Raw genomic sequence first — 14,570 nt, forward strand, 5'->3', positions numbered from 1 at the left:
TCCTTGGTAGGCCATTTCCAGCTATCAGAGTAGAGTATCGACATCAACTTTTAAAAGAAAACCCTATTTCAAAACATTATTGAGCCTATCTTCACGTTACCCACTGTGAATAAACTGTCCAACCACAAATATTTAAAAACTTTGCTGCAGTTAGAATAGTCAAGCAAAAGAAAGGCAGAAATATTGTCTAGGAAGATCCATTTGGCATGCAGATGGGTGGCCTTGCCTCAATGGGACTACAGTGTTCCCTGACCTCATCCTCAGATACATACGCTGAGAGAATCAACTCTGTCACTGTGTCAAGAGGTGACGGACCCAAGAAGACTGACTCACATTAATCCAACTCATAAGAGAATGAGGTACAAAATCTAGAATGTCAATTTATAATTTATATTTACAATGAGAAGCTCACCTCCTGATCATGACTCGTGATTTTCCATCTGCTTGGAATCATTTCTTTACAACCCTCTTCTCCCTCCTTTGACTGGTCAAACTTAAGTCTCCATTTAGTCAACTCCTCCAGAAACCCTTCTCTAACCATCTGGGTCTGCATTAAGAGCCCTTCCTATATGTTCCCAGAGCTGTACTTTTCCCAGTTCTCCAGTTCTCTGGACACCCGGTGCCCTACAGGTCAAGTCACTTCTGACACTAACTACCCCGAGAGAGTCAGACTCCACAGGTTAAGGGCTAACTCACAAGACTGCCCCCCTTCAGAGACCAGTCCCGAGTCCCAGGTTGCCACCTGTACTTCTGACGGACTGGCTATAAATCAGGGGTCCCCATGGCCCCCTCCCCAGCTTCATTAATCCGCTGGAGAAGTTCACAGAACTCAAGAAAGTGCTTTACTTACTATGACAGGTTTGCTATGAAGAATTCAAACTCAAGAACAGCCAAATGGAAGAGATGCCTGCGGCAGGTGCCCTTTCCAGGTTCATCACCCTCCAGGACCTCAGTGTGGTCACCAACTCGGAAGCTCTGTAAACCCACTTGTTTGGGGGGTTTTATGGAGGTTTCATTAAGGAGGCATGATTGATTATATCATTGGCCATTAGTAATTAATCTCCAGCTCCTCTCCCCTCCTTAGAGGTCGGAGGTTGGGGCTGAAAGTTCCAACAGTCTAAAAACACCCTCGGTTTTTCTATCCAGCAGCCCCTGTCTGAGGTTGGCTAGGGGCCACCTGCCACAGTCATCTCATTAGCATACAAAAGACACTCACCGCTCCGGAGATTCCAAAGCTTTTAGAAGCTGTGTCAGGAACCAATTTTTTTTTTATTTATTGCAATTTATTTATATTTCTATTTCACCTATATACACTACAATAACATTTAATAAGTGAAACTTTAATCGCTTATTTACTTATCTCTATCCCCCAGGAACAGATAAGGAGAACACAGCTATTGTTCTCACCTTCGCATCCGAATACCTATCTAGCACCAGCCCTGCTCCAAGTCCGGCTCCACAACTAGGGCGTTTTTGAATTCTGAGCAAAACTACCTGGAAAATCAAACTGTAATGAAAAGCTTACTTGTTGAGCCTAGACTCAGAGCTAAATGACTCAGCTGCATGACATTGCTGACCAGGATCCCATGGCCAGATGCATCAATTTCCACTACAAAGGGATGTCTGACACAGGCTGGAAACCTCTGGTTTCAGATCAGGTAACCTCACCTCGGAGTCCCTGAGATGGCATCAAAGGATTCTCCCCTTCGACTCCCTGTTGTGACTGCGTGGTGCTCCTCCTCCCACTGCCCCAGGTGACCTCACCTGCACACTGCGTGTCCTCAGAATTCTCCAACTGCACAAGCAAAGGCAAACTCTGCCGTTTTCTTCTCCAGATCACTTGTTTCATGCACGATTCTTGGATTCTTAATTTCAAACTCAGAGTGACTTCAATGGCATTTTTGAGGGATCCTATTTAGCACCAAATCTCCACTCAGTATTTTTTCTCTGTAGAGTTTTCCTTTTTATTCCAGAACAATTATTCCATTATTACATGCTCATTACAGAAAGTAAAAAAGGCAAAAAGAAAAATAAAAACCACCATCTAGAAATAATTATTTTGCATCTTAATCATTTCCTCTTAAAAATGTATGACAAGCATCTCTCCATGTCAGTAGAGTTCTAAAATGACAATTTTTCAGGGCCACACCGTGATCTGTCATTTGCTAATTAAGTTAAGAAGTGTTTCTTTTAAAGTTCCAGATCTAATTCAAAAGTGTGTTTTTCATGTAGCCATTAAACAGTTTGGACATGAAAAGTATCCTACAACATAAAAAAATGTTTACAATATAATGGTAAGTAAAAAGGAGTTTACCAAAATTGTATGTACTGTAATTGCAATTATTTGAGAAAATAAATTCTGAGAAAAAATGATGGAAGAACATCCATTAAAATGCAGTTTGCTCTGGTGATAAAATTTTATGTGAATTTTTATCGTCTCTACTCTCCGTATTTTTTGGCAATGTGAAAGTATCACTTTATAATGAAAAAAATATTTCTTTAAAATTCCCCATGACAATTTAAGCTGTCCATATTGCAGGCAGCTGAGGAGTGAAGATTTTCCAGTCAATAATTCTGTTCTTGAATTACCTGAACTTTAGTAAAATGATAGCAAAACATAACAAACACACTCTACTGGTTCTTTCAAAGGAATTTTGCCAAATGAATTTGGAAGAGGTGGGATGGGAGGAAAAGAGTTGGCTGAATCTCTGGGAAGATGCTATTCTACCTCCAGCCCCAGCATGAACAGACATTTCTGTGTTTCCCATGAGCACCTGCTCCACCTGTGGTGGGATGACCAAGCTTCCTGCTTTGCCCAGGACTGAGAATTTTCTTGGCATGTGGAAAGACTCTTGTTCCATAAGAGTGCAAGGAAATAGAAGGTTAACAGGCCAATTTAAGTAGCCACTTCTATCTTATTAATAGGAAAGAAAAAGATTTTTTTTTGCTGAGGAAGACTGGCCCTGAGCTAACATCTGTGCCCATCTTCCTCTACTTTGTATGTGGGACGCCTGCCACAGCATGGCTTGATGAGTCATGCCATGTCCACACCGGGGACCCCACCCACGGATCCCGGGCCGCCAAAGCAGAATGTGCACACTTAACCACTGTGCCACTAGGCCAGCCCCAGAAAAAGATTTTTATGTTTCTGATTTCTCCCTCCAAAAGCATGTTTCCCAATGCAAACTTGATCAATTTCAGGAAATTCTAATATTCCAACTGCAACTAATGACATATATGAGAAAGATGTGAACAAAACTCAAATCAGTGCAAAGGGTGATGACCCTGTTTTGTTCATAAGCAATGGGAAATATATACCTCCATCTCCCTTTTGTGAAGTATATCGAGTAAATTGAATAAAGTCATTTTAAATTAAAAAAAAAAAGTTTGGGGCCTGCCCAGTGGCATAGTGCTTAAGTTCAGTGTTCCACTTTGCCAGCCCAGGGTTTGCGGGTTCAGATCCCAGGCACGGACCTACACACTGCTCATTGGGCCATGCTGTGGAGGCATTCCATATACAAAATAGAGGAAGATTGGCACAGATGTTAGCTCAGGGACAATCTTCCTCACCAAAAAAAAAAAAAAAAAAATGGTTGAAAACTGAGACATTCTTGGGCAAAGAGGGACAAGTTGGCCACCCCACCTGTGGACCACACTTTGAGTAACCAGGCCCCAAGCAGCCCTACACAATGATAGGCCCTCCTGCAGGCCTATGACTTTTGGCTAATGTCAACTCCCTGATACACTCGTGTTCATTCTTTTGCAGCCCGCCCCTGTGAAAATTCCCCTGATCCTCCCTCAAGCCAAACTAATCAAGAGGCCAACATCTTCCATACTAATGCCTCCCAAAGGAGTTTAGCCCACTAAGAACAGGATTAAACAAAACCATAGCAAGCTCTTGATACAAGGAACCCATCACATGGGCTCCTTTCTGAAACACCTCTCTGCATTAGCAGCTGGCTTTATTCTCAGGACCGTTTGTCACAAAGACACTCAGGTTTCCTAATTTCGCACGAGTTCTGTAGATTGACCACAGTTGAGTCCCCACTCTCTCCACCCCATTTCCCTGCAATGGCCTCCCGCTGCTCTCCGAGTTCGGCATGGTCTTGCCCACACGTTGGCCTGCTCTCTCCCTTCCCGCAGGCCCTTGTCTGTGGTCCCCTTCTCAACGAAGCCTTCCGTAGCCAACCCATCTCCACGCCCTCTATCCCCGATCCTCACTTGATTTTTCTCCATAGCACTCACTCGTATCTGAACATATTATGCATTTTACTTATTCATCAGGCTTCTGCCTTTCTCTCCTATTAGAATTTTAGCTCTGTGAAGGTAGTTCATTCCTGCATTTATTGATTTACTCTGTGATTAAGCAACAACCATCAACAATCACCAGCTAAGGAGCTTGCTTCCTCCTCCCCCTCAGCGCCCACCCCCCTCAAATCTTTGTAAAATCACACAACCTGTGGAATTGCAAGGGGCAGTTAACCGTTGGGGAGTCACGTCACAAACCCCAAGTGTCTTTGCATGAACTATTTTTTAGAAAAACTGGGGCCGCCTTGTGGCGAGTGGTCAAGTCCGCAGGCTCTGCTTTGGCGGCTGAGGGTTTCACCTGTTGGGATCCTGGGCGCAGACCCAGCACCGCTCCTCAGGCTGTGCTGAGGCCGCATCCCACACAGCAGAACCGGAAGGACTGACCGCTAGAATGTACAACTATGTCCTGGGGGCTTTGGGGAGAAGAAGGAGGAAAAAAAGACTGGCAACAGATGTTATCTCACGTGCCAATCTTAAAAAAAGAAAAAGAAAGAAAGAAAAACTGCCATTGTTCCTCTTCGTTTCGGTGTAATTGAAAAGTCACTGTTATTTATTTCCATTCTCTTATCTTTCCTGCTTCATGCTCCAGCTGAAGGTTTTCCATCACCAGCTTTTCTCATTCCTCCGAAGTTATTTGAACAAACAAGCCCAGTGCAGCATAATTTAAACAATGACAAAAACATAAATACAGAAGCATTTTTCAGTTTCTGATTTTTTTTTTTTTTTTTTTGAGGAAGATTAGCCCTGAGCTAACTACTGCCAATCCTCCTCTTTTTGCTGAGGAAGACTGGCCCTGAGCTAACATCCGTGCCCATCTTCCTCTACTTTATGTGTGGGATACCTCCCACAGCATGGCTTTTGCCAAGCAGTGCCATGTCCACACCTGGGATCCCAACCAGTGAACCTCGGGCCACTGAGAAGCCAAACATGTGAACTTAACCGCTGTGCCACCAGGCTGGCCCCTGATGTTTTTGACAAGGACTCTGGGAACCAAGAGTAAGGAACGAGATGAGATTCAGGGACACATGCCCTGATCTCAGTATCGTGCGTAATCAAGTAACTTTGAAAGTAGCCATTTTTACCTTGATTCTTCTAACACCAAGAAGCAACTAGAAGGGCCAGTCCCGTGGTGTAGTGGTTAAGTTCAGAGCACTCTGCTTTGCTGGCCCAAGTTCAGATCCCAGGCACGGACCTACACACCACTCATCAAGCCAAGCTGTGGCAGCATCCCACATACAAAATACAGGAAGATTGACACAGATGTTAGCTCAGCAAGAATCATCCTTAAGCAAAAAGAGGAAGATTGACAACAGATGTTAGCTCAAGGCCAATCTTCCTTAAGCAAAAAAAGAGGAAGATTGGCAACAGATGTTAGCTCAGAGCTAATCTGCCTCAGGAAAAAAAGAGAAGCACCTAGACTGTGCCTGGCACTTGATAATTATTAGTTACCCAGTATCAACAGCATCATCCACTGATGTCAGAGGCACACATCTGTGCCTTTTCATCCAACCTATTGGGAAAATCCTGTTCGCTTAGCACCTCATTGAGGTTGCCTGTGAAAGAGTGAGTTACAAGGAATAAAAATAAGGTCTCGTGAGTCCCAGACTTAACTTACTTCTAGGTACAGCAAACTGTTTATTTGAATCGCTGGCCCATGTTTATTTATTCCTGGCCCTGACTGCAACACTGATGGAAAAGAAAACTATCATGGAAATTACAATTATAGAGTTGGCTGTGGCCGTGCGATGGAACTGTACCGGTCTGAATAGGTGCTCCAGTAATGGCATTATTAACTCAGGGAAGCCTAGAGTCCACGTGGATTAATGAACACTGGAAACCATGGCCCATTCCAGGGGTGAGCAAGCTTTCTGTAAAGGGCCAGATAATAAACATTTTAGACCTTGCAGGCTGAAGTCTCTGTCAAAACTACTCAACTCTCCCTTTGTACAGCAAAAGCCGCATAAACTCATGGATGCAAGTGTATGGTTATGTTCCACTAAAATGTTAACAAATATAGGCTGTGGGCCAGAATTGGACCATCCGCCATAGTTTGCCAATCTCTATCAAAGTAACTGAAAAAATTCTTACAGATTCAAATATGAAGTCATATTAAGGGGAAAAACACTATTTTTTTTTAAAACTAACATTATCTAGTCCACAAATAATTATTGAACACTGAATATTTTGGGTGTCAGGGCTACAGAATAAAGACGAATTTCCTCTGCCAGAGAATATGACCAACTAGCAGAGGAGAAAGACACATAACCTCAAGGCAGTTTGATCGATGGTGTAAGAGGTTGTACTAGGTCAAGATTTGGTGGGAAGAAACTTCCCAGGGGCAGGTTGAAAAAGAATGGGTGAGAGCAAGTGGCCAATGTTGGGGACAGGAGATTGTGAGCCCCGTGGCATCAGAGCACAGTCGCCTTTCTGCAGGGGCTCTTGGATTGGGAGAAATTAAGGCAGATGAGGTGGGAGAAGCAGATATGGAACAGATCCAGATGTAGCCATGCTAGGAACTTTCAACTCCGTCTCTTGGATGATGGGAAATCATTGGGGAAATTTACCAAGAGAAGGGACTCTATCAAATCTGCATTTTGGAAAGACCATTCCATGGGGAATGGCTGAAAGGGAGTGAGACTGGAGAAAGGAGACCGTTTTAAAGGCTTTCCCCAGAGTGGAGTTGAGAGCGGCTCAGAGCCAGCACTAGGGGAGTGAGCGACTATGAAGAAGAAGCCTTCAATATATATTTAGGCCCTGAAATCTACGCCTAAATGGATCCAGAAGCAGAAATGGGATGTGAGTGGGAAACTGATGAAATCTAAATAAAGCTTGTAGTTCAGTTAATAGTATTATACCAATGTTAATTTCTTAGTTTGGATACTGGTGCCACAGTTACGTAAGATGCTAAAATTAGGGAAAGCTGGGTAAATATAGAGGAATGCTCTCTACGTCTTTGCAACTTTCCTACAAATCTAAAATTGTTCCAAATTAAAAGGTTTCAGAATTTTGTAAAGTATGGAATTTGGTAATCAGATATAAGGAATGAGTGAGACAGAGAGAAATCGAAGGTGAACCTGAAATTTTCCCTGATGGCTGTGGGGCTGGTGTCCCTTGGGCCATGAGAGAGAGCACAGGAGCCGAGCCACATCTGCATGTGGGCAGTGGGGTGGCAGGACAGGAGTGGCTCCATGTACACCTTTGTTGAGTCTGACATGCTATTTGATATCCAGTAGAATCTCAGGAGAGACATTCTGGAAATAGGTTTTACGTAGCTCTTTGTGCTATTAATGAGACGTTTTTTTTCTTTTGAGGAAGATCAGCCCTGAGCTAACATCCCCCACCAATCCTCCACTTTCTGCTGAGGAAGACTGGCCCTGAGCTAACATCCGTGTCCATCTTCCTCTACTTTATATATGGGACACCTGCCACAGCATGACAAGCAGTGCATAGGTCTGCACCAGGGGTCCAAACCAGCGAACCCCAGGCCACTGAAGCAGAATGTGTGAACTTAACTGTTGCGTCACTGGGCTGGCCCAATAAGTCGTTTTTAATAGACTCTTCAAAATAATAATTTTAGATGATATCTTAAAATAGTAAAGAAATGACTAAAGAGAATCTAAGTTATGTTCACCTATTTGCACAAGATTAAAAATGCATCTCTAATTGTTTGTTAAGCAATATTTTAGATTAAACACTCTGCGTCCAAATCAGTAACCTGATCAGAAGTAAATGTATCATTTAAGTGATAAGGGAGAAGCCATCACTGAAGGCTGGGTGGTGAGCGTTGACTCCCATTGGATCAATTCAGGGGAAGAATTAAGAAAAAGCAAACAAACAACCCCCAGAGGAATTGTGTTTACAAGACATAAGGAAAAAACTAGGAGGTTGGGGGTGGGAGGTCAGAAGAGGTATGAGGTGCTTCTCACCTGGTTTTCCAGAGCAGAGAGTCAATCCAGATTGTCCAACATTGAAAAACATAGAATATTGTCAATATATATAAAATATGCTAAAAATACAATATGTATAAAAATATATGTAAAACATAGACTATAGTCAAGAACATAGTCTTGACCTCTCAGTGGTTATTGTAATTTCTTAACATTTGAGGCAACTTCTAGGAACTAATATATCTTCTGGAGAAATATTTATATAAATTTAGCAGTCCATTCAGCTTCACGTCATTTTCTTTTTTCTGTTAACTTCACATAAAAGGAAAGTTAATATTTAACAAGAAAAGAGAGCATGTCTGATACGATTCCCTTTTTTATAAGATGAAGTTGTGCTGATCCTTCCATCTGCACGCTTGGCAAAGACTGGTGGCTGGAATGACGCTTCCCTAAAACAATGCTGGCTTTGGGAGGATGGCGAGATCTGGGGTGATTTTTCTTTTCTTCCTTGTGCTTTTCCTTAGTACTTGAGTTTTTATAACAAGGAGGCAACATTTTCATAGAAAAAACAGAAGTCATTACTTAAAAGAGAGAAGGCAAACAGAAATCTATAGGCCAGTCTTATTTGTGAATATGTATTGGGGGGCCTTAGTGGGGTTCACGTGGAGAACATTGCCATGGTGTGAAGCCCACGGGGTAGAACCTAAAGGTAGACAAGTCGACTGTGTTCAGAGGTGTCCAATGTGTTCTGTTTAAGTTCAAAGTCGAACTTTGTTGGCTTGGATGCATCTCAGGAGTCTGATTAGTGAGTTAACTGTCACCAGGGCCTCATACACCCAGTTGGAGGTATTGAGGGTAGCCATGCAGACCAGGTAATGGCACCTGAGGGAGCTCTTTAACTGGACAATTCTATATGGACTTTCAGGCCATGAAACCTCCTCCAAATGCTGAGTTTCCTTTCCTGGTTGCCTTCCTGCATCTCTGCATTTATACTCATTAGTTGTACTTATTAGCATCTTATCCTACTACATGTGAATGAGCCAAATTATTTGCATATGGTACAGAGAACTGAATCCTTACATGTAAGATCTGTGTATCTTAGATATGGGCATTTTAAATAAAGCACCATAAAGACAGTTTCAATAGCATATTAAGAGTATTGCCCCCTACAACCAAGTAAGTTTTAATCCCATCAATTTAACAATATATTAATATTGAGAAATCTATAAATATAGTGTTTCATAATATAGCAAAATTTATAATGTAAAATAATCTTATTTGATGGCAAAAAGACATTTGGTAAAAGTAAATGTCCATTTTTACTGAACAACAGACACTTAAAAACCAAAGTGAAGGTAAAGAAAATGACTCAATGGTGAAACCTATAGGTGTGCTCATTAAATTTAATCCTCATTAAAATAAGAAACGTTATAGTGCCCACTATTGGTTATTCACGCAGCATCTTTTACCTGACAGACAGACCTTGATTTTGTTCAGTTATCCATCTCTTCCCTGTTCAGCCACATGCATCAGGGGATGGTGACCAACTCCACCCCAGAGAAATAAAAGGATATGTCCAGATAAAATCTTGAGCATGAATGTTCAGAACAGCTTTATGCATAAGAGTAAAAGGGTAGAAACAAGCCAATGTTCATTGACTGATGAGTAGGTAAACTAAATGTGCTATGACCATACAACGGAGGAATGAGTTACTGATACATGTTACAACATGGAGGAACCTTGAGAACATGGTGCTAAGTGAAAGAAGCCAGGCACAAAGGACCACATGTTGTATGATTCCATTTATATGAAATGTCCAGAATAGGCAAATTCATAAGGACAGAAAGCAGATTGGTGATTGCCTAGGGACAGATGTGGGGATGGGGGATGGAATGCTCAGACACAGCCAATGGGTGCAGGGTTTCTTTTTGGGGTGATGGAAATGTTCTAATGTTGATTTTTGTGGTAGCTACACAACTTTGTGCTTACACCAAAAGCCATTGAGTTATACAATTTAATGGGTGAATTGCATGCTATGTGAATTATATCTCAATAAAGCTGTTACCAAAAAGGAATAAATGGAAGATGGAGAAGTGGATAGAGCAAACACAACCTTGATCTTTTGAGGGACTTGGTGTCAGGGATAAAGATAATGGTCAACGTAAGGTGTTTGTTTTACTGGCCAGGAGCCAGTACACAGGGAGAAGTTGAAAATACAGAGTTGCAACTGAATGTTCTAGAAGAGAGAAGACATGATTCACACAAGGAGGACTAGCCTCAAGCAAGAAGGATGGCCAGTAGCCAGCCTTCAAACCTCTCTGCTTTGCATTGCTCATATTGCCTCCTTCTAAGAAAAGCAGCGTCTTTCCAATGAAATCAGTCCTGCTGCCCAAGCCAGGGCTGACGACCAGAGCAGAGACAGTGCCTCCGGCCACATCTGCCCAAAGGACACTCCACATGAAGCACGTGGCCACGCTGATAGGCTGGGAGAGATGGCGACCTAGTGAGAAATTTCATAGGAAGCCAGAGAACGGAGCCTGACGTTAGAGCCAAGCTGAAGCTAAATCCTGACAGGAAGTGGACAGCCCCTCCTCCCCCTCCCCAGCGCCTTCCTCCTCACCCAGGAGAGAGAAATGAAAGCGTGGCACGGGCTTTGGACCCAGGTTTTTAGTTAGTTCCGTAGAACAACCACGGCAGATAGTCAACACTAAACAGATATTCCCATGAGGAAGAACAAATAGCAAATTGATTAACCTCATTTTATAAACAATTCTAGTCTCAGGGATAAAATATTCAAACATGGTCTTCTGCCTTCATCAAACATGTGGAAAGATCGAGTGAGCCTGGCTTCTTGCTAGAAGTTGAAGCTGTTTTCAGGATTTCAGTGCCTAAAACATTACCTTCAAAACAATTTCCTGAATTAAGAATATGCATTCAAAAGCAATGAAATCTTACATCTCCTAACACTCTCTCCCGTAATCAGTTGGTATTCAGGGTAAAAAGTAAGGACACCCACATGGTTAAAGTCAGAACAGCATGCCTTTACCCATGAGGCACTCAATGAGCATAGCTTGGCTTTAATTAACCATGTTTGGGAAGAGAACACATTATCTAGATATATTTTTTAATGTCCTATAGTTCAGGTAGCTGGAGTTTTTTATTTTAATTATCCCTATTTAAGGCAACATCTCTATTCCACCTACCGAGGTATAAATGAAGTGATGGATGCAAATAGCAAAACGTCTTCCCCAATTGCAGGAAAAAACACCTTATTCAAGACTTTAAGATCAATGAAAAAGGTTTTAAAAATCACTTTTTTTTTTGAAGATTGGCCCTAAGCTACAATCTGTTGCCAATCTTCCGTTTTTTGTTTTTCTCCCCAAAGCCCCAGTACATAGTTGTATATCCTAGTTGTAGGTCACTCTAGTTCTTCTATGTGGGATGCCTCCACAGCATGGCTTGATGAGTGGTGCTAGGTCCACGCCCAGGATCCGAACCCCGGTCCACCGAAGCAGAGTGCATGAATTTAACTACTTGGCCACAAGGCTAGCCCCCTAAAAATCACTTTTAATGAGCTAGAAAACAATGAGTTCGTAAGTAATTGAGTTAACAAATTATTTCTAGTTCAACAATCTCACTTACCAAAACTCCCTGAATGAAAGAATGGGTTCAAACCAAAGAGCAGTGACAGAAATGTTTGCAAAGAGGAGAGATTAGCAGAGAAGGAACAAACCAGGACATCCAGTTTTTCTGGTTCAACATCAAGTGCCTAAAGACGGGAGGCAGGAAGATGGAGAGGATGTCGCAAGAGGGCCGCGGGGAGCAGAGCAGACATCACTCCACCAACGTTCTGGTGCTTCATTTAAGTGTTCCATTTAATCCTCACAGCAATCGCATACACACCGTTTTTATTACTCCCACGTTAGAGATGAGGAGAAATGATTTCACAGAGGTAAGTAATTTACCCCAGGCCATCCTATGTAGAAGCCATTTGGAAAAAAAAAAATGGCAGACCTTGGTAACCAAATAGACATGATTGACAACGATGGCCCCTGAGTTATGAGTCTAGATGCCACTGACAAAAAGTGGACAGGTGAAGAGGCCAAGACAGCACCTGGTCCGTTACTGATTATGAGCCAGACTCCTCCATGGTGTATCCAGTTCAATACAATCCATCCGAAGCCCCCTTTCCAGGCGCATCTCCTTCTAAAATTCCCACACACTATAGCCTCCAGCAAACTGGCCCCTCAAAACTCAGCCAGGCTTGTTTCTTCCCTGTCTCTGCAATGTCACAGCACTTTACCCTTCTTTCTGAGTCCCACCGTATTCTGTCTTATAATATGGCTCTTCACCTCCACACTAAGATGTGGCCACACTGAAGACAAGCATGAAGGCTCATGATCTTTTTTTTAGGTTGACTGGTAAGGTTTATTATTCACTCATTCATCTAGTAGATGTTTTTCTAAATTATTTTATTGAGGTCATATTGGCTTATAACATTGTATAAGTTTCAGGCGTACATTATTATTTATTAGTTTCTGTATAGACTGCATCGTGCTCACCACCAATAGTCTAGTTTTTATCCATCAGCATACGTAAGCATCCCTTTACCCCTTTCACTCTGCCTTCACCCCATTCTTCCTCTGGTAACCACTATTCTGTTCTCCCTATCCACGTGTTTGTTTGTTTATCTTCCACATATGAGGAAATCATACAGTATTTATCTTTCTCTGTCTGACTTATTTCATTTAGCACGATACCCTCAAGCTCCATCCATTGTTGTCACAAATGGCGCAATTTTGTTTTTTTTATGGCTGAGTAGTATTCCATTGTGTGTGTGTATAGACCACATCTTCTTTATCCATTCATCCATTGATGGGCACTTGGGTTGCTTCCAAGTCTTGGCTGTTGTAAATAATAATCTTGATTACCACCCCCCAACTCATTAGGGGTTAATGTTCCATGAGTGAGTGAATGAATGCATGAATAGGATTCAGTGTCCTCATCTGGCTGCTATATATCTCTATCCTTTAGTAAAAATGAATGAGAAAGTAAATTTTGAAAAACTATTAATAGAGATCATACAATTTCCATGATTTAAGTGTTTAATCCCATTTGAATAAAAACACTCTTCCATGTGTTTAATTGAATCGTCCTACTTACAAGTCTCAGAATTCTGCCTTTGCATTCAAGGTAGGCAGGACTGGAAAGTAGCAGGGATCTGCTCCCATCCCAGGTTTGCCTTCCCCCAGAGGCAGAGCTGTAACCTCTCTGAGCCTCAGTTCCCCAATTGAAACTTGATGAGGATGGTGGTGGTATTTGTCTGTGGGATCGTAGGGGAGGAAGACATTTCCTCTACCCATTCTGGGTCCTTCTGGCCAGACAATGAATTAAATTCACATGAGACAGAATAACAGAAAATTAAACAGAGCTTTATAACATGTATACATGGGAGAGACCCAGAAAAACTGAGTAACTCGCCAAAATGGTGAAAGCTCTCACACTAAATACCATCCTCAGCTAAAAACAAAGGAGGATGTTGGGGGTTGGGGAGTCAGTGATGGGGGATCACCAGAAAAGCACAGTAAACAAGAGTAAGGTTATTATGCAGATTTAAGTCCTTGCCTTCCACATTGATGAGTTTCTAGAGATAAGGTCATCCCCCTTCTTCCTGGTACAGAGAGGGAGACACCTTTACAGATGGAGATTTCCCTTACATGTATAAATGTCTCTTACAAAGGATAACTTCTGCTTTTCACAGTTTCTCTCACTTCTGCAGTTTTTAAAAGTAACCAGCCCAAAATAATGCTCATGCCAAAGAGACGTATCTTGGGGTGGCCAATTCCAGTCCCCCACAGGATCATGGAAGGGTAAAATGAGAACATATATACAAAATATTTAGTGCACTGTCTGCCCACAGTAAGTACTAAACAAATCATTGTCACTGTTATTAACAGCAACAGCTATGACTGATTTTGCCAGAGTCTTAATTTGGGCAAATAATTTAACTCCTTTGTTCCCCAATTTTTTCATCTCTAAAATGGGGACAATGATAACAGCCACATCTTTCTTAATGTGTTATGAAGATACAACTAGGTTTTGTAAATAGTCAAGGAAGTTGTGACAAGAAACATGCTCCATGGTCTTAGAACAAGTGGAATGCATGGAACACCTGATCAGTACATTCTGTAATCAGAAGGTCACAGAGAGAAGAGCTCATGTCTTAGTCCTGTTCCTTTTGCCCCCAAATGTGGATCTGTTCAAAGCACTAGAGCCACAGGGCGGTCCTGCCTGAGTTCACAGCAAGAGGGCTCCGCCTGTCCAGCCACCACTACTGTAGGTTCCTCCCAGAAAAATCTCGGTTGCCTGCTGCAG

Source organism: Equus przewalskii, chromosome 32, assembly GCF_037783145.1.
Source record: "Equus przewalskii isolate Varuska chromosome 32, EquPr2, whole genome shotgun sequence".
Taxonomy (NCBI): domain Eukaryota; kingdom Metazoa; phylum Chordata; class Mammalia; order Perissodactyla; family Equidae; genus Equus; species Equus przewalskii.